Genomic DNA, 24,535 nt, shown 5'->3' on the forward strand with positions numbered 1-24,535 from the left:
TCGACCAATCATAGCGCTGGGTTCATTCCCCAAATAGCAAGCGGGGATGATTGACAGATGCGTAAGGCCTATCATGAAAAAGAGACTGAAAATCGACAGCAATAAAGAATCCCGCTTGATCCTCTTCCACTCCCAAGGCCGCCGTCTGACTGAGTTCATCAGCGAGGACAGGACAGTAGTCACAGCACTTCTGACTCCTGAAGGGGAACGGCCTGGGGGGGGATGTGGAAAGCTGAAATATTGTTTTTAGTTAACTTAATCTGGATTCAATGATCACGCGGGAGTGATCGTGGATTATTTTAAAATACTCCGTCATTCATGGTCACTCAGATTAGAGGAAAACATCATTCAGCCATGCAAATTATAAAATGTGACCCGTCACAGAAACCAGGGACACAAGTCGGCAGCACAACTTTCGAGCAAAATGAGAAAGAAGAGTTTTTTTTCAAAATTGGTGATTTTAAATTTTTTGGAGAATCTGTTAATTGAAATCACGAAGAAGCCTCTCCATGTTTGAGATAGCAGTATTGGTATATTTAAAAGCTTACATTTTGAGGTTGAAATCGGCTTGTTTTCGGAGATTCTAGCATGCAGTAGGGGCGTGGCGTGTCATTGTCTGTGTGTATTTCCATACTGAATAACCCGGCGCTTTTGCCCCCGCCCTCCAAGTCAACCACATGGCTACTTATTATGCTGTGCTCTGGCCGGCTCTCTCTGATATCAAAATTCAATGAAGATGGATGCCGCAAAGATTGTCGCAGACGAGCTGAACCGTGGCAGTTACACCGAAAATGTTTTCGCCGCACTTCGTGGGCTCGGGAAACTGAACCGGAGGTATGGGCGCAGCGCGCTCGCCCTCAGTGCTTGAATACGGCGGCTCGGCTCGCTGACAGCGGTGGCTGGCTGTTTCATATGTGACGGAGAATCGAAATAGAGGATGCAGTTAAGACCTTTGCTGCGATGAAGGCCTGCCGTGCGTGTTTCTGAAATGTAAGTTAAGCTTCATTTGCTCTTTAGTCGTTATTTAAGATGCTGAACCTGCTGATGATATAATGTGCTTGCGGACATTTCATTTGTGTGTGTATACGCACATAAGAAAGTGGTGTAAAGAGATTTGCAACAGTAATTTGAGGAGGTGAAATGTGATTATTTGGAGAATTCCAGAAATGACTGCTTAAAGAAAAATGCCAGCAGGTATTTGCCTCCTGCATAAACTTTAATATTGTTGACATTTTGGGCACACGAGCGTTGCGTACTATTTGCGTTATATGTAGGCCTATGGCTTATTGGTCTTTGTGTGTTGTTGCTGGTTTTGCGTTATATGTATATGGCATATTGGACTTTGTGTGTTGTTGCTGGTTTTGCGTTATATGTATATGGCATATTGGACTTTGTGTGTTGTTGCTGGTTTTGCGTTATATGCAGGCTATATGGCATATTGGTCTTTGTGTGTTGTTGCTGGTACGTTGCAAATAGAGGGGCAGCACAATTGTTTTTCGCCTAGTGCGGCAGAAGTGCACTCATTCGAAGTGTAAAAAAAGCTGTAAAGCACATGGAGGAGCTTTACAGGGGGTATGGCTTATCTAAATGAGATGTAAATGAGCCCTATTGTCACCCCCAGCAGCAGAGACAGGTGAGAACTGCACAATCTTTAGAGCTCGTTTTCTCCTCTTTGAGCTTTTTTAAGTGCCTACTTTAAAATGGCCACAACTTCTCCAAATATTATCAGATTTCCACATGTTACACATCGTTGGAAAGCTTGGAGATTACACTTTCAGAATCTATGAATAACTCAAAATGCCCCAGAACCGACTTGTGTCCCTAGTTTCCGTGACTGGTCACAAATGCTTAAGTATTGATGAACAATAAATCTAAATAAAAGTAAATCGCTGTGGCTTAGTGATTATGAAAGTTCTGTGATTTGTGGATTACTGATAAACCTGGAGAAAAAGGCGTTTATTCATTCTCAGTGTTGAGAAACATAGTCTGCATGTGTTACGTTATTGTGTTAATAATAACTAAAGTACCTAATTATGTTACATAATTATTTTGTATGAAAACTAGCGCATTAGTTACTTATGGATTAAAAAGTACGGTTGTATCAGTGCTGCGCGAGCTCTCTCTCACAAACACAGACCGCACACACAGAGAGAGAAGATAATTGTAAATTGACGGGCTAAGTTTAAATTTTGTTTTGGTTGTGTTTTTTTCTGTCAAAATGACTGAAAGCATTTTGTATTATCCATCCGTGTTTTTAAAATTCGTTAAAAGATAGACGTTGTACTGTTAACACAGCACCATATTTCGGATTCATCTAAACTTATATCATCATTCTTTTTAGAATAAGTGATTTGTTTTGCTATTATTGGTCATGTGACAGGACTCCTGTCTATTGTCAACTATTTTCTAGAAATATGTTTGTATTGGTTAACGTTTATTCTAGGGGTGGGAATCTCGAGGCACCTCACGATTCGATTCGATTACGATTCAGAGGCCTGCGATTCGATTCTAAAGCGATTATCGATTATCTGAATCTTTTTGTGTGTGTGAATATAAATACTTTGCTTTAAAAGTACAAAGCAATGACCCATAAAGAATTAAAGTACAATATATTTGATTAAAATTGCAAAGAACCAACAGGAAAATAAATGTGTGCTTGAACTAGCAGCATGAGCATACTTGTAGTAAATTAATAATATAACAACGACAGGTGTTCTGACGATTCATGCTACCCATTGAGATGTGCTACTTACTGGTTATGCACATGTGCAGACTCATTTTTCTTCTGCTTACCACGCCCATAAATCTATGCATCCTTGCTGTGGAGACTTGTAGGAAACTTTGACAGGTCAAAGATGAATATTTGATGATAATTTTTACTTTTCACACCCGATTTAAAAATAAAAACAGTACATTATACTGTACTCTTAACTTCGAATTTTATTATAATTTTATTTCATATAATAATATAATTTTTACTTGTTATATCAACTGTGATAATTGCTAGTTCATTTAAAATATCAAAATATGCCCCCCATACACATAAAATGAAATAACAATGTCATAATATTGTGAGATTTACACCATTATGGAAACAATAGAGAATGAATCAATATTACGTGAGCTTAGAATTATACAGTTCTATCTCCGTTTAGGGTAGTTCTGAGATATTGAGCATCAAAGTTTTTAAATCCCTGCTGTTTTGTGAGATGGAACCTTTTTATTTTATTAATAACTACTAACAAAATATTTTTTTTACAAAAATAACACCACACAGGCATTAATAAACACCTAATGGATAAGATTATGTCAAAAACTCAATTTCGACCAAAATGTTCTATCTTTCGGTGGAGATAGAACCATATAATTCTAAGCTCACGATTATCTGTGATCGATTCGCGTTTGGGTAGCATTTTTCGACAAGGCAGCAGAAATCGTCTGAACACCGGTACAGCCCAGAGCCATAGAGAGACACTGCTCTGGTACAGCCGAGTGTTTTTCCTCCTCTGGGTGGAAACGTGTCATATGGCTTCTCATATTTGTCGTGTTGCCGAAATATTTTAGTTTTATTCTACAAAGCTTACAACTAGTGTGGCTCTTGTCCAGCTCCTTTCCCCCTTCAACTTCATAGAAGCCAAAATATTTCCACACGTCAGCTTTTAACGAGGAGGGTGTTTGGATTTCGCACTCAGCCATCGCGTCTCTGTTATGTACGCACGCCACAGACAGACGGTCCGGGCACTGCACTTCCGCGCTTCAGAGTTCCGTCTTTTGCGTTCCGTCAATATTACGTCATTATAAATAGGCTACATATCTAAAAAAAAATAAAAAAAAAATTATTTGAAAATCGATTTTTGACATTTGTGAATCCATTCAGAATCGTCCACGTCCGCATCGCGATGCATCTAAGAATCGATTTTTTCCCCCACCCCTAGTTTATTCAGCTAATGCGTGTCCTGTTTAAAATGTGCAATGTTCAAATGCAAAGACAGCACGTCACAAATAAAAGTCATTTTTTCTGTGTGATTTAGTATCATATTTGGATATTGGAATAATAAATTAAGTAGTCTATCTTAAATGTACACATCTATTTATTTATTTATTTTTTACTGTTTTCTATTTTTATTTTTTATTTTAGACTAGTTGTTGACCAGCACACATTACATGCTTTTTTTATGCAATGCAATATTAATCATGAATAAAAAATGGTTTTGAGCAGTATATTGAATTTTTGGACTTTCACTGCAATAGCTAAATTGCTAGCTAAATTTAAAACTTTAGAAGTCAAAACTAGAATTATGAAGATAGGCATGTGTTTGTGTGTGTCTTGCATTGTCTCAAAAAATGTGACCCCCCCCCCCCCCAAATGATTCTACTCAAAAAAAAATTACAAGGTTGGCAGGTCTGAAAATATGTGATGCTGTCTAAATACAATATACTGTATTTTTATATATAAATGTTCAGTTTTGCTTAGTCTATGACACCATTTATCATGCTTACTACCTTATGCACAGATGTTTGTGAATACAGGTGTAAATGTTTGAAATGTAGTGATGTGTCGTTCGTGAACGGCCCATCAATAGATATTTCTCCGTCCCATGGCCCATCAACAGATTTATACATATATTGTGCATCCATACCCATTAATTGTCCATCAGTTTATTTGGATAATGTATGCTAACAGTTCTTCTTGTTTTTTTTAGGAATGTGGCTGCATCGCGCTCTCCTTCTCCAGCACCTCGCAGAGGGACACGCAGGTGTCGTTCAGTTCTCAGTGCGATCGAGGATCATACTGAGTAACTGCACAGACGTAATATTTTACTGATGAAATGTAATTGTGTTTACATCGTCATAATATACAAGTACCCATTCTTGTGTGAAATAAAAAAAACTGTTGTTTTTTTATAACAGATGTGACAATGAACATGTCCAAGCACCAGTTCTGAAGAGAGCCAAGGCAAACAAGCAGGCGAGCAACAGGCAGTCACTCTGTCATGGAAAACAGAGACTGATGTTGACATGTTTCCACAGACACTGCGATTCCTGCCCACACGGGAAGCTGGACCGCAACTGAGCTCTGTAGACTCGCATTCGCCCATGAGTCTATTCAAACTATTTTTTTCAGAAAGTGACGTGTCAACTCTGTGCCACAACCCCAATGCTCAGAGTGCCAAGGCAACTGCAAAGGGCTGCAAATATAAATGGACAGATGTCAACATCAGTGAGATGTACCGCTACATTGGGCTGTTGTTTTACATGGCCATGGTGAAGGTGAGCTCCATCAGGGACTACTGGCGGCAAAGCAGTGTTTTCTCCGTACCCTCTCCAGCTACAGTTACGTCTAGGGACAGATACCGCACCGTTTCATGGAATGAGCACATGAGTCGCCCAGATGCAGATCAGGAGAATGACAAAGAGGGGCACAGCTGAACATGACCGTCTTTTCAGGGTCAAACCTCTCATGGACACGATTCGTCATGCTTGTAAAGCCATCTATCATCCTGAAAGAAACTTAGCTGTGGATGAAAGAATGGTGGCATGCAAAGCACACACAGGTGTGACACCGTACATGAAAGCCAAGCCAACCAGGTGAGGTTACAAGTTGTTTGTTCTTGCAGACTCATCGAATCGATACACTGTGGACTTTTCTGTGTACACTTCAGCATGAAGTTTTAACAATAAAACAGATTAAAACCTTTGAATCTCCTCTCATTCTTTGTTCAGGCTGCCTCACAGCACCTTGATTGGGCATTAGACATTGGGGGAGTGTCTTTTGTCTCCCTTGGTGTGAATCACATTAATATTCATGGCCATCAACACTCCCACGCATACAGCAGTGCTGACACAAAAACTGACTTACAAAATTTAAATCGTTATATTGTTGTTCGTGAAAGAGTGGTCAGAATAATTTTCACATAATTTTGTAGTAAAAATTCTAGCCTACAAGAATGGTAACTCAAAAGTCTTGTGGACAATAATTCAGTGTGTGTTATATGGCCTTATTACGGTGACAATTTTTTTCTCAAAACTTACTAACACGCATAATATTTATTTTTCTATAAAATGCAAACATGTACATCCATTTTGCTCACATATTATTGTAGCAGAGTTTGTGCTGAATACAGCAGAATTACATGTTGGCCAGTGGTATGTTGCAAGTTGCTGAAATAAGCACAAATGTCAGTGCATGTCATCTCAAGGGCCCCAAAAACTCCTCAAATGATACCTATTGTGTTGTTCCATTCAGTGGTTGCTTAGTAATTTGATTATGATTTTTTTCCGCGGGGGGTGTACACTTCGGGGTTAAAGGGGTTAAATAAATATAGGCTATGCGCTGTGGGTCGAGTCCAACGCTTTAAACATTTACACGCGTGCAGGACACCGCGTCTCCGAGTGGCTCCATCCACATCAGATGAAGCTCTACACAAACTCAGTCTTCGCGCTGTTTGGGTTTCCAATAACGCGCATTTGGGAAAGCATTTAAAGTCTGACGGCTTTTTGTTGCGCTGTTATTTACACATGTAAAACTTCATCTCTGAATGTCTAAATGTTCTTGTTCAAGAATTACAGTGGCTGTAGCATTTCTGTCGTAAAAGTGGCCTAATATTAAGGATTAAGTGGACATTCATTTTGTTTGGCCAACAAGGATTTGATCGTGCTGTAAGAGTGACTATAATCAATATTAATTATAATATATTAACTACTCTGAAAACTCTGAAATTATCGTACATTATGGGATTTTTTTCATTATTGATCATACATCGTACAGAGGTCAAAATTATCGTACAAATACGATAATTATCGTACATCTGGCAACACTGACTGAAAACTGTTGAAGCAAATGTGCTGTATTGTGTCGAAGCTTCGAACAACCCGACACAGTCTTCACGGTGACCCCTAGTGGCCAGAACAGTGTAAATGCAACGAACACCCGGCCCAAATATGCATAAAACAACTTTTACAAATTGCTAATTCTTTTTAAGTAAAATCTTTTAAATGCAATGATATAATCATCTAATAAGATTATCAAGTATATATGTTCTTTTATCAATTGTCAGGGTATGTTTTGTTTGTTCTATGAATGGCTCAGCTAAACAGGCCAATAAAAGACTATTAACTACCATTATTAATTTTAATTATTCTAATGTCTAATTAAAACGTCTACAAATGTATAAAACTGATCAGAGATCAGGTAAAACCCTGAGACACTTGTTCATTTGTTCTGTGACTCCTCATGATCAAGGGTTGACAGAGATCATCGCCCCCAGCGGTGAACCATTGAAATTTCGAAGTGTTTCGAAACAGTTATGACGTAATGAAGCCTCGTTTACTGAACTCACGTGACTCTGGCAGTTTGATACACGGTCCGAACCATTGATCCGGAACAAAAGATTCGTAAAGGTTTCATAGCTTCATCAAGAGTGTTTTGAAATTGCCATCACTAATTGAAAGGGCGTTTCACTTTTTGACATGAAGTCACACTGACAGCTACTTCAACACTTTGAAACAAAAACTAATTTATTGTTGTCTTTGTTGAATTTGCAGATTACAGCATGTGACAAAAATAAAACGTATATGTGCCACCAGAAAATGCAGCCTCTTCTGTGTGTGCAACATAACGACACACACTACAATTGACCCTTCGCTAAGCCCCGCCCTCCCTAGTTACTGTTGCTACGCCTGTCAAGCTTTCGCGTCTGGCACGTCTATTACAGTGTGTATGCACCGGTGTCAGACATTCCCAATGAGATAATTATTAAGCAAGACATAAGGGACTGCAGTATGCATTCGAGGGATATATCCACGACATAATATGCAACCGATTAGAGAATAATTTCATAAAAATTGAAGCTAAAGCCTATAGTCCCAGCGCAAGCAGCAGCGCCTCATACGCTGACCATTCAAATGGAAAACGCACAAATTGAGGAACAGCTATGTTCGTGCACAGCAGGGTAAGTGAAATGTGAAAATAATCTAATAATTATAAATCAAACAGCTTATCCATAAATCTTGTGGAATAACACTAACACCGGGAGAGCCGCGATCGGATTGGGTTAAAGTTACTCAGTCAGGGGTAACGTTAGTGGGCCGTCGATTTAACAAAATGCTGAAATATATTTTAAAGTATGTCAGTAAGCCTCCGTCTTGTCTTTAATCGTCTTATTTTACGTTAAAATATATGCATTATGAACAAAGGACCGTCATTATTTCCAAGCAATAGGTGTTTATGTTAATCATTATATGTTATGCACATCATTTCGCCCCTTGGCTCTTAGATTTTCGTGAAGGAAAAAAATTCCACTCCCCGTCCAAACTTTTAGGATACCGGGTATCAGATTTGCACAATCCATACGCGCAACGCTTCGGCATGTTTCCCTCGCTCAAAAGCTTGCCAGACCTCCCGCGCCTAGTTACGGTTGCTAAGACACGATTGGCCAGTAGCGGATTTTGGGCGTGGCTTAGCGAAGGGTCAATTGATCAAGGTATTGCTTAATGCAGTCTTACCATTCAGTGTGCGAGTCAGACGATAATACGAGAGCCTATTGGTGGATTAAGTTCATTGGGATTCTTTGTACTGATTTGAACCGATGATTGGAGCCCGCGCGGACGCTTCAATAGAAGTAGCTCGCTGAAATTGGCTGAACGATTGGACTCAAGTACAGTGTATACGGCAATGACAGGGTGACTTCTCAGGCGCGAGTACGGGCAGTGCGGCGCCGCTGAAGTGTTGCAGAAACCCTGATGATGTAATCAGCGTCCCCTGCGTGGAAGCGGCGATGCAGAGGTGAAGCTCGTGGTGTTCGGCCCGTGAGAGAGCCTTGATGATTTTTTCTTTGTATGATTGTGTTTATGGGGTAAAATATAACATGTCTTCCTGTGTGTTTTTTTTTTTACCCCTTAACTGTCACCGCCATATTTGGGCATAGACATGATATTACAATATACAAACTTAAACAGCTTTAATTCATGAATGCTTTGGAGTACAGACATAAGGTTGGTCTTTTTTGAAAGAAGACACATGGAAGATTATTGTTGAAGTGGAGTAATTAAAAAATATTAATGTTTCTAAAAGTTAAAGTTTGAGTTTATTGTTATGAAAATTTGCTGTAATATTATTTTTATATTAAATATTAATAAATATAGTTTTTAGCCTAAAAATGCTAAAAAGTAAAACCTGCAAGTCTAAATGAGTTGTTTAAATTTTCAGCTTGATATTTTAAAAAATGAGGTTTCTGCAAGACTTTTAGTTGGCACACCACAAATCGCCACTAGGTGACACCCCTGTTCATTGGTGATTCCCAAAGGTCACTTAGTTGCTTGAACATCTGACACCACAGCACAAACATAGAGAGAGATTTTTTAAAACTTTTATCCAAACTTTTCACAAATATTTTCACTTTACTATACAAATTGCAACTGAAACTTGAATAAGACTTAGTAAATAATAAAATAAAAGAATAATGAAATAAAAATACTGGAAATATAAATATCAAACTATTTCCAATTTTTTAACTATTTACAAACTATTTACAACTTTATTCAAATTTTCACAACTTCTGAAAACTACAAACTATTTCCATCATGCCAGTAATTGAAGCAATCCCGTGTTGCTTGGAAACACAAGTATGATCCACATCCCTGACAGAACACAAGCGTTTTGCGATGGCACACTTGGCATCTTCTCCTGGGGTCATCACTTTTATTAGTGATGTACATTGGCCGGTGGCAGACATGGCCTGAGGGTTCTCCTGTCAAGTGAGATGCTGGAGGAGCAGGAGGAGCAGGCTCAGGAGGATCCAGTCTGCAAGCTCCATTACCAAATCCTCACGGAATTCCCGCTGTGTTCTTCCTCTTTGATTATGAGCAGCAGCCAACTGCTGGTGCAGGAGGAAGGCATTTACCACTGCAATGTCGATGAAGTGGTAAAAAATCGAGCGGTACCACTTCCTGGTCTTTCTGAGTATTTTGTAATACCCAAAAAGGGCATCAGAGAGATCAACTCCTCCCATGTACCTGTGTGGAAATAATAGAATATATTTCAAATCTAAATACAAATGTAACAAAGTAAATAAAATTAACTAATTTGTACAATTTTTGTACACAACGCCACTGAATAAATTCGACTCACTTGTTATAGTCATGCACTGCAATAGGTATAGGTACAGTAGGATTAGGAGTTCTGTCCATCCTCCAGCTCTCGTCTTCACCCTCCTCCGTACTGTGTGATCTCCTCCTGCTGAATGGAAGGAGGAGCACATGAGCACCTCCCTGGTGTCCTTCCATTCGAGAAAGAGGAGTCGGTCTTCACAAATCCACCGCATACTCCCGCGTGGAGCATTTCTGGGCAACTTGTTTTCCAGAGTTTTTGGGAAGCCCACCCGGTTGCTTCGAATGGTCCCAAAGGCCCAGATGCCCTTCTTGAGGAGGTCTCTGAAAAGCGATGGGCTGGTGTAGAAATTGTCTACAAACAGCTTGTAGCCAGTTCCCAGCATCCTCTCATCCACTAGTGCCATCACGGATTCATAACTCAGCCCCTTACTTTGTCCATTTTGGCCTTCAGGGGATTTGCCTTCATAAATAAAAAAATCCCATGTGTATCCATGGGCTGAATCAGCTAAAACGAAAAGTTTGTACCCCCACTTCGTTGGCTTCTCTTTTTGGTACTGTTTCAGCCCAATCCTTGCTTTGGATGCCACCATCCTCTCATCTACTGCGATGTGTTGATGAGGGTGAAAATAGGTCTTGCAAGCATCTCTTATCTCCTGGTATACTGGCTTCAATTTACCCAGGCGATCATAGGCCGGAGTCCCCTTCATTTTTGCATTCTCAGCATCCATCTTAGGATCGCTGAGATGCAGTGCTCCTGAAATGGCCTGAAATTTCCTGCCAGACACGACAGTGGCAGGAAAGCCTAATTTGTAAAGCCTGGACCCACTCCAGTAATTTGAAATTTGTGGTACTTTTACCAGACCCATGTAGATGACCACTGACAGGTATGAGTATAGATCCTTCAGGGACATGTCCTGCCATGGCTTCCTGGTTGTGTCTTGGTGCTCAGCTGCGTAAGCATTTGAGTTGCGAATGATTGTTTGACACACTGATGAAGAAAAGAACTGCCGAAACAGTTCCAGAGCGCTATACGACTCTATAGTCAGAAGCTGAGGGCCAGGAGTTCGAGCTGGTCGAAACACAACTTCAGGTCGCAGGATGTCGGGTTCATCTGAGCTGTGCCATCTTGCCTCTGTGGTACCCGAAGAAACAGCCCCTCTTCCTCTGTTTCCTCTTCCTCTGTGTTGCCCTCTTCCTCTTGTTTCCTCTTCCTCTGCTTTGCCCTCTTCCTCTGCTTCTCCTTCTGCCTTCTTCACTAAACCCACTGAAAGTGGATGTAGTAGCTGATGCATATGAGTCCTCACCATCATCATCTGAATACCTATTGCAACAATATACAAACTGAATATAGTATAAAACTTACAAAGAATTTGCAAAAATATGGTACAAACTGAATATAGTAAAAAAACTAATATGGTACATGCAACAATATAGTACTAATTGAATAAAGCATTCAACTAATACAGTACATGCAACTATTGTGCAAACCGAATAAAGCATAAAACTAACATGGTGCATGCATAATTCAATTATATAAATATATACATATATATAAATGTATACTTATACAATTATGTTTACATCACATTTATACATAACCCAGTAAAATTAGTAAAGATTGTGTAATAGAATACAGGTCCTTCTCAAAAAATTAGCATATTGTGATAGTTCATTATTTTCCATAATGTAATGATAAAAATTAAACTTTCATATATTTTAGATTCATTGCACACCAACTGAAATATTTCAGGTCTTTTATTGTTTTAATACTGATGATTTTGGCATACAGCTCATGAAAACCCAAAATTCCTATCTCAAAAAATTAGTATATTGTCACGATCACTAGCGGAGAAATGGGTGGATGCAAATGCAGCAACATGGTAATCAGGGCAATCCAATTCGTTGTCATCCATGCAAAGGTCAAAATCCAAGTAATCAGAATCGTAGTCATTCATGCAAGTGTCGAAATCCATTTTAATCAGTCCAAAAACAAATACACAAAATAAACAAGAAACAGACTAGTAACAGACCTCAGAAGTGTAGCGTGACATACAACAATGACTCCGTAACATGAACTAACACAGACAGGGTATACATAGACAGGTGCAAACAATGTGAGTGGGAACAGCTGTGTGCAATGATCAGTGATGAGTTCAGGCAAAGGGTTATGGGAAATGCAGTTCATGATAAGGGTGACAATCAGGGAAAGAAACCTTTAGTGAAAACCCAGGGAACATAAACCAGACACTGACATAACCCCCCCTCTACGGAGCGGGTACCAGACGCTCCAAGACACCACACAGAACAAAACCCGAGTCCAAGAGGGAGGTGGAACGGTGGAGGACCAGGGGGAGGGATGGTGGGCCAGGTCCATGAAGGGAAACAGGAACCAGGGGTGACGGCTTAGCCGGCGGCCAGAGCAAAACAGAGAGTCCATCGGGCGGCCAGGGCGAAGCAGACAGTCCATCGGGCGGCCAGGGCGAAGCAGACGACCCATCGGGCGGCCAGGGCGAAGCAGACGACCCATCGGGCGGCCAGGGCGAAGCAGACGACCCATCGGGCGGCCAGGGCGAAGCAGACGACCCGGTTTGGCCCAGCCTCCCGCTATATGCTTTCCTCCGGTCTCTCTGTTACCACAGGTGATCAAGAGAATCAGGGAAACGCACCACTCGGTGCTCCACATAGCCCCACGTTGGGAGAATCAGATTTGGTTCCCGGAACTAGCACGGCTGTCACTTACAGCTCCGTTGCCGATTCCGGTGAGGGCAGATCTCCTCTCTCAGGCTCGCGGCGCGATCTGGCATCCCCGTCCAGAGCGCTGGTCTCTGCACGCATGGTTGATCAACGGGTCCTCGTTGCCCTGCCAGAAGGAGTGATGAACACGATCACGCAGTCTAGAGCTCCTTCAATGAGAAGGCTCCACGTGTATAAATGGTCGGTGTTCTCCGGATGGTGCACCGACAGAGGTCTGGACCAACGGACATGCGGGGTGGCGCATCTGCTCACCTTCCTACAAGAGCTGTTGGATAAGGGGAGGTCCCCATCCACGCTCAAAGTATACGTGGCAGCGTTTGCAGAATCGACGCACGGCCAGTCACTGGGAAGGCATGAGTTGGTCATCCGCTTCCTTAGAGGAGCTAGAAGGATGAACCCGCCGCGCCCCCCGTCGGTTCCTATGTGGGATCTTTCATTGGTCCTCGAGGCCCTGAAAGCCTTTCCATTTGAACCACTAGACTCCGTGGGGTTGAAATATCCATCACTGAAAACCGTCTTTCTGACTGCACTGTCGTCAGTGAAACGTGTGGGGGACCTGCATGTGCTCTGTCAGCGCGAAATTTCTTGAGTTTGGGCCGAATGACTCTAAAGTCATCCTCAGACCTAGACATGGCTATGTTCTAAAGTCATGGGCACTCCATTCAGAGCGCAAGTTATTTTGCTGTCAGCTCTGCCAGCATCTGACAGCGAAAGTGAGGTGAATCTCCTCTGCCCTGTCAGGGCGCTGAGAATTTACATTACGCGCTCCGCCTCCTTCAGGCGTTCAGAACAGCTTTTTGTTTCGTTTGGTGGGCGCACCAAGGGTCTCGCCTCCTCGAAAGAGAGCCTGTCCAGATGGATAGTGGACGCTATAGCAGCTGCTTACGCGTCAAAAGGTCTGCAATGCCCTTTGGGCATCAGGGCTCATTCCACGGGGCTTGGTCCAGTGGTATTTCTATCCATGACATGTGTAGCGGCGGGCTGGAGCTCTCCGTCTACCTTTGTCAGGTTTTATAACCTAGAAGTTCCTGCCTTGCAGGCTAAACTTTTGTCAGTTTGAAGGAGAGGTGTATTCTGCCCAGATCTTGCTGCTCAGATCACTCTCACATGACTCAGCTCTCCTGGTTGAGCTGCACTAGTAGGGTATGTGCCATGTGCCTACACAGACCGGCGCGCTGCTCTGTATTCCCTATGTGAGCTTATGTACCAGTGATGGCCAGCGTGGCTGGACACCTTATTTTTTCCACTTATGGGGTTCCCCTGAAAGTTCGGGGTCTCATGGTGGATGCTTGGCGCGCACGGCGTAAAAAAGTGTTCCCGTAGCGTAAGCTAAACTTAACAATACGAGAGAACCTCTCGTAAGAGAACGATACTCTGTTACTAACGTAACCTCGGTTCTCTCTAGAGAGGGAACGAGTATTGCGTAACCGGCCGTGCTAGCGCCACGAGCGACTTTGCTTCAGTCGACGAAAAACCAGGGAAGTCAGCCTACAGCCCCTACTTTTAGACGCTAAGCCATGCCCATTCTGGCGGGCTGTGACGCTATGAAGGTGCGGGCGCCCTTCATTGGGTGTGACGTCACGCCGGGCTCACTGGTAGGCTGCAGAAGTTGCCAGCAGGGCAGCCAATGAGCACGCGAGATGGCCTGCTCTAGGTCTGCTAGCTGCTGCACTGCGTTGACAATGAATACAAAATTAAGGATAATTTTTTGGCTTCAATATCTCAAGAAGATGAGTCTTTCCCGTAGCGTAAGCTACACTTACGCAATACTCGTTCCCTCTCTAGAGAGAACCGAGGTTACGTTAGTAAACAAGTATCGTTTTAAAGTTGGAACTGATTTAGTAACAGTTTCTTGTTGAATCCGGGAATTAAATTTGTGGAGATTCTGGAAGCTTTCTTCCGTAAAATGCGCAGCATCTTTGCAGACACTGTTCATGCACCAACAGCAACATTACACACTATTTAAAATGACAAAAGTGAAATTGCAATTAACCACCCCTTTAATCGACATGAAATCGTTCAGTTTCCATGTGGCAGAATTAATATCTTCTGGTGGTAAGTTTGAGATCTGGATATAGCTGAATGAGAGCTGTAGCGCTATTTTATAGCTCTGTAAAAAGCCAAGAGGAAAAGGGGGAATCGGCCCCCATTACAGTGAATTTAAAAAGAGTGTTTTACTTCTGGGTTTCTGTAGACGTGTGGAGGAGAACGGTGGAACCAGCACGTCGAGCTGAAGATGCTGTGGGTGAAGTGTGGCGGCGCAGTGCCAGAACAGCTGATGCCAGAGCAAGCTGAGCGCTACTTATATGCTTCCGCTGGTCATTTAAAGGGGTGGTAAAACACAACATACACCGACGGCGGTGTCAGCCATGCAAGGCGCCATCCAGCTCGTCAGGAGCAGCTGGGGTTAGGTGTCTTGCTCAGGGACACCTCAACACTTGGTCAGGTGGAACCGGGGATCGAACCACCAACCCTTCGGTTTGTAGACAACCTACTTGAACCACTGAGCCACTGCTTGTTTATCTACAGGCATGTGTTCGTTTTGGGTTAGTTCTGTCGACAGATATTTGTCTAATAATCGTTCTAAAAATACAAATAGTAATGGTGGCATACAGTCGATCACTATAGATACGCAGTCTTTACTCAAAAAAATCCCTTTGAGGACTAGTATATTTTGTAAGAACGATTATAAGAAATTCTTGTTTGTGAAGCTTTTTTTTTATTCTATAATAATTAGTACAATTAAATAACAGCGTATCTAAAAATTAATTAGAGAACAACAAAAAACAAACCTTTCTGAAACATCGTTTAACAGCCGTTCTTGAACAGGTTCTGCTCGATCATCTTCACTGGTTTTATTTACGCCATTGTTTATAATACACCAAAGCACAAAGTACCGGTAGAGGCAAGAGGCGTGATCTTTTTTCGGAAAACGTGCACTAGGCGGTTAGCGAATCACAACACACTGGGCCAGCTAACCAGTCTGAGCCCATTGCGTAGTTTTGAGGGCCTGGCTTCATAGAACCAGGAAACCATCAGACCGTTTTTACAAGGAGGGGCAGAGCAGTGTAGAATAATGAAAAAAATAAAATGCAAATTTTAAATTTGAAAAATAATGCAATTTTTTAAAAACGAAGCATGAACACGTTACAGTGCACCCCACAAACACAATCAAGCCTTCGAAAAAATGTGTTTTACCATCCCTTTAAACATTAGATGGGCTCACTCCTCCCCAAATTACACTGTGAACTTCACTTAATAATACTTACAACTGGCAAGTGAACTTTTCAAACAAAAACAATTGCTCTCAACTATATATTTTATTTAGATGTGAATATAAATGTGGTGAAAGAGAAGATTATAATTTCTAAACAAAATGCATTGGACAATCTAGACCAGATCAAGTGAAAGGTACAAAATGCTGCTAACTAGTGAAAATGTTTAGTTGGTCTGTAGAGAAGAGACACTAACTTAATATAAAATAAAACACTAACAAACCAACAAATATATTCTATGCATACAATCAGGGCCGGCCCGAGGCATAAGCGAAGTAAGCGGCTGCTTGGGGCCCCCTGGCCACCAGGGGGCCCCCCAATCGAGTTTAATTTTATTATTTTTTAGATGACTTAAACAAGTGACATAAATTAATGAATGAATATGAATGAATGAATGAATGAATAATTCAAGACAAGAAAATTCTGATTTCAAGATCAATATACCTGCCAACAATTGCTGCTGTGTCTGCCAGCGTTTAAGTCATGCGCATAATCTAGACACCTCGCGAGTGCATAGACAATTCGTGCGCAACTGCGCATAGTCACGGTATCGGTTTAAGTTGGAGAAAATAGCCGCAGGGGAACTTAACCTTCTAGGTGTAAGGGTAGCAGTATGAATAAATAATAAACATAGCAGTTTGAACTCTTCTCCACTTTATTATACCATACATCATCAGATCACTAATTCCAAAAACCCGCGACACTCCAGTACCAAGTGCGCACGACCCATTCCTATCTACGGCAAGCCCCGAGGGGAAAAATAGATTGCATACACACATACAACGAGCGCCAGTACATCATTACCGGTATTATAGTAACAGACTTTGTTGGATTCTGTCATGTACAATCCAACAAAGTCTGTTACAATAATAATAATAAAAAAGGGTTTGAGGACAGTTACACTGTATTGAGACAGTTGAGAAATAATAATATTTTTACAGTTTTCAACAATAATTGTCATTGTTGAACCCTTGCTCTTATTATGTTTCTGATTTCTCAGTTTTGTCATTATTTTAGCAAATAATTTATTTTATATGTTTTGAGAGAGTTTGTTTTAAGAAGTTTCAAAGAGTTAGTAAAAGTGTAAAGTAAAAGTTAAAACTTTTTTATTTAAGTAGGTATCTATTTTTTTATTAAGTATTTATTTTGTATTAATACATAACCTCACCGTATTCATTTATAATGTATCATTATTGCGTGACATTTGTGTCAATAATCATCAAGCACAGGTGACTTCGCGTAGTGGGAGGGGGCCCCCAAATCAAATTCTGCTTAGGGCCCCCAAAAGGCTCGGACCGGCTCTGCATACAATGAAAGAGAACAAGTATATATACATTTCCTTAACATGCAATTTTCACATTGTAGACATTATATCATATGATACATGTATGTGCTATACTTGACAATCACATTTATGATAAGAAACATTTTAATGGTAATCTACGAGTTCAATCCAGGCATTATTATATTAGTAGGCCTTAAACTGAAGATTTCTGCAGACAGACTCATCTGAGCTGCTTCCTCTGTTCCTCCTTTAAATAAAACTAAACCATCATTTGGCTGAATACTAAACCAACATTAATCATTCAATATCACATGTTTCTAATACACATGCTAACACATATGCTGCATTATTTAATTGAGTCTCTTCCACCAGTTAGGGGTGGCACGATCCGCCTTTTTTGCCTCCGATTCCGATACCTGGGACTCAGTATTGGCCGATACCGAGTACCGATCCGATCCAATACAAAAATAATAATTTAAAAAACGGTGCCAAATTACCTAATAAACTGTATCTATATGCCTCACTGCGGGGAAGAGACTGTGATTATTCTTTTGTTAAAGGCATCAAAGCTTAAAAAACTTTATTTTCCTTACTTTGTAAAACAATATACAGACAAAATATATACTATATAATTAAAAGACATTTCTTTTAAAATTTTAAGCGCAACTTTTTGATGAAGCAGCAACATATGATAGATTGGACAGAACAACTAAGGCTATCAATAAACTGCCATTGTGCAAAAGTATTGTAATATGAAAGGCTCCAATTCAGAGCGGCACAAAACACTTATGCACATCCCGAGCGAAGAATGATGTGTTTGAAGCAACCTGGAGTCACGGCGCGCAGCGCTTCGCATTGAAAAGTTCGAAGCACAAAAGTAAGATATACATATTTTTCTTTATTTATTCATCAGTTTGAGCCTTTTAACAGTTTTGCATTTCAGTCAATGTGTGCGTGAAGAACAATTATATCGCTCTCTTCTCCAGTGTTGTGATCTGACAGACACCCGGTAGAAAGTAACATGTGAAACTCCAGCAAGTTAAAGTCCTTTTATGCAAACCATAGACCTTTATCTACAGATCTACAGTATAATAATAGGAACACTGACTCATCTTGGAGAGAGTTTCATGACTGTCGTACCCGAGCGCGACGCGCTGTTTGACACTGAATGGAGAATGACTGACAGCCGCGCGGAGGGAAGCACTTAGGTGAACTTGAGTTTAACGACTTAAATCTGTACCTCACATTAAACTATATGTAGGCTAATGGCTTCAGAAAACTTGGAACATTATGGTGCTTTATAATGTTTTTGTGCCTTTTGTGTTGTATAACAATAACATGCGTACAATATCGGAATCGGATTTGGATGGTCTCGTCTGGTCGATACCCGATCCGGCAAATATTGGTAGTATCGGAGCAATACCGATACTGAGTATCGGATCGGCGCACCCCTAGTCTACTCCACATTAAAATAACATTAAAACTTAGTATGTATTTCTAGCAGGTAAAATGCCTTATAGGCTACGTGACATCCGATCAAATTAAATCTTTTTACAGTCAAAACTGATGATTCACACAAGCAGCGAGCATATGATGTCTCGTGCAGATTATACTGTCTTGGCAAACCGTGCGCACTGCCGTTCTCCACAATGTACCTTTGTAAAAGTGGAGATTTAGCACTAGCACAGAGAACAAACATATACACCTACACAGATCTCTGTGCATAGAGATCGATTTAAGTTTCAAACTCTTCGATACAAAAACACCCTGTGTGAGTTCCTGTGTTAATATTCAGTTCAACAAACGATGGGTATTAATATTGAGTTCAACAAACGATAGGTATTAATATTCAGTTCAACAAACGATGGGTACCTTTTGACCTTTTAGAATAAAAATAGTTTAGCAATCAATGACAAAAAGATACAAAAGACCATTCTTTAAAAAATAAAAGTGGGTCAAAAAGGAAAAAATTACTACAACCTTTAAAATATAATTAGTTTCAGAAGTTTGATGTCATTATAAATACAAGTGTCCAACAGTTCAGGTTTTAAAAATCTGGCTAACATCAGACGACTGCCTGAAAAGAAAGCAAGATGTCACATAAAGGGTTAGTTCACCCAAAAATATTTTTTTGTCATTAATTACTCACCTTCACATCGTTCCAAACCCGTAAGACCTTCGTTCATCTTCAGAACACAAATTAAGATAATTTTGATGAAATCTGAGGTTTCTGAACCACACATAGGCAGTAACGTCATTGCAACTTTCAAGGCCCAGAAAGGTAGTAAAGACATCGTTAAAATAGTCCATGTGACTACAGTGGTTCAACCTTAATGTTATGAAGCAACGAGAATAATGTTTGTGCTAAAAAAACACACAAAAATAATGACTTGATTCAAGAATCTCTTCCATGTCATTCCTCTACGCTGTTGACGTAGTAAACACAGTGCAGTGTTTCCAGGTTCTGCGTCAGAACGCCGGCTCACTATATTTTGCGGCTATGTGAAGAAAATCCAGCTAAACGCACGGTTGTCGACCCCAGAGGGTTAAGATCTGCACAGTATCATACTACATCTTATGACTGGCCTTTGTCTTCTTTTAAACAGCCATAAGATATCATGAAGTGGTTATAAGACATTTCCTTTGTCCCTCATTTCCCATTTTGCACGGACGGCCCATTTTCACTGTTGCACAGCGGTTTCCTTTCTGAGTTAATTACATTGTAGCTCCGTATTGCTTTGTTTTTAAGAAGCTATGCCATGCTGTTATGTACGGGGCGGGTCTAGGAGGCCTTTTCAGAGGCTTGTTTAGGATGGCCATACCACTGTTAAAAAGAGGATTCAGCATCGCTAAACCCCACCTGAAATCAGCTTCTAAAAATATAATAACCGATGTCGTCTCAAACGCATTGTCAAGATCGTATAACAAGATACGAGAAGTTAAGCTCAAGAAGTTCCTCCTGAACCTAAACAACCAGTTCATGCCGTAACCGGAGCTGTTCACGTCCTCAGACTCAGATTTATGTGTTTCTGTGTCAACACTATCAACGCCGAAATGAATCTGCAGCAGTCAGGTGGTACAACTAGAGCTCTGTAAGTTGTTTACGTTCGTCATTAATTAAATGTTATGTGCTTTGAGACATGAGGTAATTTACTGCTGTCTCTCGTCTCGTGATGCTTTGCAGACTCTGCTGTGTGTGTTCATGTGTTTTGAAGGAGTCGTGGCTTTGGAGACGCTCTGAAGGGAGGGTGGGATCTTACGCTTTCAAAGCTAGCTTGCTATCGCTAGCCTGTCCGAAGTTGCCTACTCATCCCTTTACCTCAAACCCGTCTTTTTTTTAAAGTGTGAGTGATCCACTGAGTTGAGCTTCCACACGGCTTAACCCTCTGAGCCTGAAGAACTTTCTGAATAATGAACTGAAACTCAGCGAATACTTATCGCACAAACATGAAACGTACGTCTAAAGAAAGCTTGAAATGTTTATTTTTAAATAAATAATTCACATTTAAAACAAATATTCTCTTGCAATGTAATCTGTATGAAACTAAAGAGATGTACAGTTTCCACTGGCTCAGCTAATTATGGTTAATGTGATCACACACACACACAGAGCGCGTTATTCATAAGATAATGTGTCGAGGTGATCTATACAAAATGGTAAACGCCCCCAACAATGCCTTAGAAAGCATCAAGTTTTATCATCAGATTCATTCCCTTTCCTGCGCGTTTGGAAGATAACGTTACACAGGTGATGAAGATCTTCAGCTCATCCAGGATATTGACGAAGAGTTCACATTTTCCTCAGAAGGAGAGCGAGACTCTGATGATGAACGTTTGCATTTTGAAGAGTGACTTGATCCAGCCATGGATACTATTTCAGATGAGTACGTTTTTATTTATATTTTTTGGACTATTTCCAGACTTCTATTTGGATATATTTTTAAAATGCAATTTATTCCTGTGGTGTAAATCATTACTCCAGTCTTCAGTTTCACATGATCCTTGAGAAATCATTATAATATGCTGATTTGATGCTCAATAAACAATTCTTATTATAATGAATGTTGAAAACAGTTGTGTACATTTTTTTCCAGGATTCTTTGATGAAAATAAATTTCAAAAGAACAGCATTTATCCGAAATAGAAATCTATTGTAACATTATTCGCTACCGTTCAAAAGTTTGGGCTCAGTAAGAGTTTAGTTTTTTGTTGTTGTTTGTTTGTTTGTTTGTTGTTGTTTTTTAAAGTAAAAAAAATACTTTATTCAATGAGGATGCCTTATATTGATCAAAAGTAACAGTAAAGACATTTATAATGTAACAAAATCTTTCTATTCAGATAAATGTTATTTTGAACTTTCAGTTCATCAAAGAATCCTGATTTTTTTCACAACTGTTTTCAAGATGAATAATAATCATAAATGTTTCTTGAGCATCAAATCATCATATTAGAGTGATTTCTGAAGGATCACGTAACTGTATACTTGAGTAATGATGCTGAAAATTCAGCTTTGATCACAGGAATAAATTGCATTTTAAAGTATATTTAAATAGAAAACATTTATTTTAAATTGTAAAAATATTTACAATATCACTGTTTTTGCTGTATTTTGGATCAAATAAATGCAGCCTTGGTGAGCAGAAGATATTTATTTTTCTTTCTTTTTTTAACTTACGGATCTAAAACTTTTGAACGGTAGTGTAGGTCTAAAGATAAGTAAAGTAAAGTCTTTGTGTAAAGAAAATGTATAGTCAGATTAAGATTACTTCTAATACTTAGAATGATTATTGTTATGTATGAATAAGTGATCAATATGATTTTCACATGGTTTTGAAGAAAAAAACTCAAGGCTACAAGATGGAGTTCTAAAGAAAACATGCACATTTCACATTGTAGACTATATAATGCTGTGGTCAGGACTATTGGCACCCCTGGTAAATATGATCAAAGATGGCTGTAAAAATAAATATGCCTTGTTTATCCTTTTGATCTTTCATTCAAAAACTTCACAAAACTCTAATCTTTCATTAGTAGAAGTAAAAGAAGTAAAGTAATTAGAAGTAAAAGATTTGAAAGTGGAGGGTGGGGGGTCACATTATGAAATGTTTTTTCTCCAAACTAAACATGACATTGTCTAGCTATGACTTGTTTCACAGGAGTTTAAATATGAGGAAACTCAAAGACCAAGTTCCCTTAATCATCCATCACAATGAGTAAAACCAAAGAATATAGTTCTGATGTGCAGCAAAAGATTGTTGAGCTTCACAAAATAGAAAGTGTCTGTAAGAAAATAGCTAAAGAATTGAAAATCCCCATTTCAAACATCAAGGTAATAATTAAGAAGTTCTATATCGTGTCTATATTGTTTTAATGCACAATGATGAGGAGAGTTTGAGTGACCAAAGACCCTTTAAGGATCACAGATTGAGAATTGCAGAGATTAGTTGAGTCTTGGGGGTCAGAAAGCCTAAAAATATATATCAAACACCCCGTACATCACCACATGTTGTTTAGGAGGGTTCTCATCAAAGGAAACTCATCCGGCATTATAGAAGAAAACTCAGAGCTGTTATCTTGGCAAAAGGAGGTTGCAGAAAGGCAATAATTAATAAAATTGTGCCAATTATTATGGCCAATGTGTTTTGGGGAAAAACATTTATTTCATAATGTGATCAAAGATCAAAAAGATTTAATTTGTATTTTTACAGCAATTTTTTGATCATATTTACCAGGGGTGCCAATTATTCTGACCACAACTGTATCATATGATACATGTATGTGCTATACTTGACAATCACATTTATGATAAGAAACATTTTAATCATTATGTATGAGTTCAATCCAGACATTATTATATTAGTAGGCCTTAAACTGAAGATTTCTGCAGACAGACTCATCTGAGCCGCTTCCTCTGTTCCTCCTTTAAATAAAACTAAACCATCATTTGGCTGAATACTAAACCAACATTAATCATTCAATATCACATGTTTCTAATACGCATGCTAACACATATGCTGCATTATTTAATTGAGTCTCTTCCACCTGTATGAAACACATTTACACACTAATCACACATTTATTTCTCCTCATAGACAGTAATGAGGCTCTTCTGTGGATCTCCTGATGGTTACTGATCCTCTCATCTCCGTCTCACAGATTTAAACTGATGAAATGAATTATAGGGACGTTTGGTGATCGATCTTCATCTACTCTCTAAGGAGAAACCAGAAGAGAGAACAATCAGTGTTCAGTGGAACAAAGTGAAAATTACTTTTAGTAAATAACTGAGAGTAAAGTAAGTGTAGAGTAGTGTGATGTGTTGCTTGTCACAATAAAAACACACTAGAGACAGAGACATTTCTCATGTGAGCTGGACGCTGTGAGCTGAAGCTGGAACTGCACTGATTTAGCAGGAGTGATGCGTTTCCTACAATCTGACCAAGTCTGTTTCACACTGAAATGATTCACTATTACTGACACAGTTAATAAAGCAGGTGTTGATGTATAAAGCTGTGACAGTGTGCTTTTGTTCTCTTTCCTCCTTTGTGTTAAACATTTTAATCAACTTTACATTTTGTTCTCACACAAACCACAAGTGTTGCAATAAAGCTTAAGGAAAATTTCCTTTCACGAATGTTTGAAAGGTTTGTTCAGATATCAGAGGTAAATGAAGATCTCTTTAATATCATAAAGTGATGTTTCCTCACCTCAGGACACAGTTTGAGTCTCGTATCACGTCTCTGAGCCGCTGCTTTGAGTCTCCTATCTCATTGTGTCTCAGATCAAGCTCTTTTAAAAACTGCAGTGCTTTTGAGTTAGTCAAAGACTGAGATAAAGAAGAAACATCTGTAATGCCACAGTTCTGTAGACTAGAAAGACAAACAGAGGAAGAGAGATTATTTTACAAACAAATCACTAACGGGAAGAATTTTACACAAATATAATGTGAACACAGACTCTTCATGAGATATTGAGTATAAAGTGTTTTGGTTTAAACTGCCGTTTCTGGCTTTCGTTCGCACATACACTTTTAGTAAGGATCCTACACACAGTTTTATAAATGAGAACCCAGAAGATGCAATCCTACAGTATAATCAGTGTAACTTAAACT

The 24,535-nt window shown here is 39.7% G+C and overlaps 1 protein-coding gene and 1 long non-coding RNA gene across 2 annotated transcripts in view; one reads left to right on the forward strand and one right to left on the reverse strand.

Annotated features, from left to right (window-relative positions):
* LOC143724250 (NACHT, LRR and PYD domains-containing protein 3-like) overlaps positions 1–24,535 on the reverse strand; it is a 391,005-nt gene that overhangs the window by 221,153 nt on the left and 145,317 nt on the right. The window lies entirely within an intron of this gene.
* LOC143724265 (uncharacterized) lies at positions 4,694–5,702 on the forward strand. The gene is made up of 2 exons (XR_013197304.1): positions 4,694–4,831; positions 4,912–5,702. It is a non-coding gene; the product is annotated as an uncharacterized LOC143724265 (long non-coding RNA).

The sequence above is a fragment of the Siphateles boraxobius genome, unplaced genomic scaffold, assembly GCF_051911475.1.
Source record: "Siphateles boraxobius isolate OS27281-9 unplaced genomic scaffold, OSU_SipBor_1 70, whole genome shotgun sequence".
NCBI classification, from domain to species: Eukaryota; Metazoa; Chordata; class Actinopteri; order Cypriniformes; family Leuciscidae; genus Siphateles; species Siphateles boraxobius.